This window comes from Schistocerca americana, chromosome 2, assembly GCF_021461395.2.
Source record: "Schistocerca americana isolate TAMUIC-IGC-003095 chromosome 2, iqSchAmer2.1, whole genome shotgun sequence".
NCBI classification, from domain to species: Eukaryota; Metazoa; Arthropoda; class Insecta; order Orthoptera; family Acrididae; genus Schistocerca; species Schistocerca americana.
Window position 1 is genome coordinate 727,515,320 of NC_060120.1, and position 2,474 is coordinate 727,517,793.

Below are 2,474 nucleotides of genomic sequence, written 5' to 3' on the forward strand. Positions count from 1 at the left end.
CTAGAGAGACGCAATTAATCTACGAAGGAGATAGCTAATAAAACACTTGTATTATCCATCCTAGAATACTGTTCAAGTGTGTGAAACTCTTTATCAGATAGGATTAACAGGGGATATTGAACGCATACAGTTTATGGATGGTTGCAGCATTGTTTGATACATGGTCGAGTGTCAAGGAGGTGCTGAAGAAACTGAACTGGCAGGCTCTTGAAGATAGACGCAAGCTACCCGAGAACGCTTAATTACAAACTTTTAAGAACCACTATGTGTCACTCCCATAGCGATCGCGAGGACAAGATTAGAGCGCACAGATGCGTTTAAACAATCATTCATCCTGCGCTCCACATATGAATAACTGGTACAGTAGGAAGTACCCTCTGCCTTGCGCTTCACAGTGGTTTGCAGGGTATTGATGTAGATGTATACAGGAAAGAATGTATGCAGTTTCTGACAAGACTGAGCAGAAATGTGATATGATTTTGACAGTCATGCAACGCTGTTTCGGTACTGTATGTTGATGGGAAACTTGTAAAGAAATTCAGAACTGAATTTCTCCGCTGTTGTTGCCGCTGTTTGTCAGTCATTTATTTATTCTCATTCAGGTTAAGGGAAAATCCTTCTGTCTCCATAAAGGGCCCTATGTCCCGTGCAGAACGGGAAGTCAACCTGTCCGAACACACAGATTTTCGATTCCTATGGTTTGCATGCAGTAGTGTTTCATCTGTAATGATCTTCGTGTCTAAGCAAGGAATGTTAGGTTTCAACGTTTCGTTGACGAGGAGATTGTTAGAAACGGAGCGCAGCCTCGGATTTAACAAGAATGGGACTGGAAATCGGCATCGACCTTCGGCAAACACGCTGGCTTTCACAACTGATTTAGGAAAACAATGAGGGGGTCTGTGAAGCTGAACAAGCACTTGAATCACGTTCCTCCCGAACTCGAAGCCAGTGTCTTAATCTGTGCCACATTCAGCTCAGTCACAGTCAAATCACTTCGTGAAATGCAATGAATGTACAACTACTACTACTAATCTAAAACTAACAAAACTGTATCATTGTAGGTCCCACTGATGATGCCTGAACAGGAAAAGGCGAAAAGCGTATGGGATAAATAAATTAACTAGCAGCAGGAAAAGGCAGTTTTATTTACAAAACAAATACTACACAGTCACTTCGTGAAATTCCAATGAACGTACAACTATTACACAATCTGAGATTTATGCCATTGTAGAAATACGTGCCACCATCGGTTACGCTGTTACACGAACAAACCACATATTACATACTTCACCAATAGACAGTTAACTCTATTACATTACGTCCTTATCAAGTAATAAATTAGAGCAGATTCCGCAACATTTATGCTCGTCATATAAACTGATTCTCTTGTCGTTGCTTGGTAGGAAAATTCTACACTTGTGAGTAAAGATACACAGTACGTGTATGTGCTGTATGTTGTCTGTATTACTTAAACTGAACATCCTAGGCAACTGTTCAGTTTGCCACAACCACTGATATCTATATTACTAAATTACTAATCTGGTGCACGGTCATCCGTTTCCAGTAGCAGATTACCTATCTAAAGGCTTTCAAGAGCAACAGAAATTTGATTTTCAACGTTTCATGTAATTGCTAACTGACAAACCCGGAATAGCCCCGGTGCTAGTTTTTTGTTAGAAACCAAAACAAAGATGAACTGTATTTGTAGTCATATCGAAAAAATTTCATTTCCATTTATTCGTAAAAACACATTTGAAATTATGAAACAGTTGTACGAAGAAATGTGCATAATGTTCAAATGTAAAAAAAAAAAGGCTCTCAGCACTATGGGACTTAACATCTGTGGTGATCAGTCCCCTAGAACTTAGAACTACTTAAACCTAACTAACCTAAGGACATCACACACATTCATGCCCGAGGCAGGATTCGAACCTGCGACCGTAGCAGCCGCGCGGTTCCAGACTGAGCGCCTAGAACCGCTAGACCACCGGGTCGGCTCGTTCAAATGTAAAAGTACAGTATCCAAATTAAGAATCATAGTATGCAAAGTACAAATTGTCTGTAATGTTTATTTAACGCGGATCTTGATTATAAACAATGTTACTAGTTACATGTATCGGCAGCTGGGATACCTTCTTAGCGTGTCTACAAAACGTCTCTCTGGCAACGGTCCTTCATAGCGGTATAGAGGGCTACTCTTTTCTTCTAGAGCGGTTTGCGCATAGCAATTGAAAAATATCAAAAGCGCTGCCAGATGTCAGGGATTTTCTTAAGTTGACCCGACTGTAGGAGAGTCTTAGTAGTAAAGAAGCAACGTATTAAAACTCTATGCATGAAGCAGCTTTTTTCATGAATGTCTGTGTTTATGTCTGCGAAACATGTTTGGAATAGAATTAGTAGCAAAGAAGTATGAATTTAAACGTCATGCATAATGCAGCAGTTTCTTGGGCATCTCAGTGTTTTTATAAGACGTC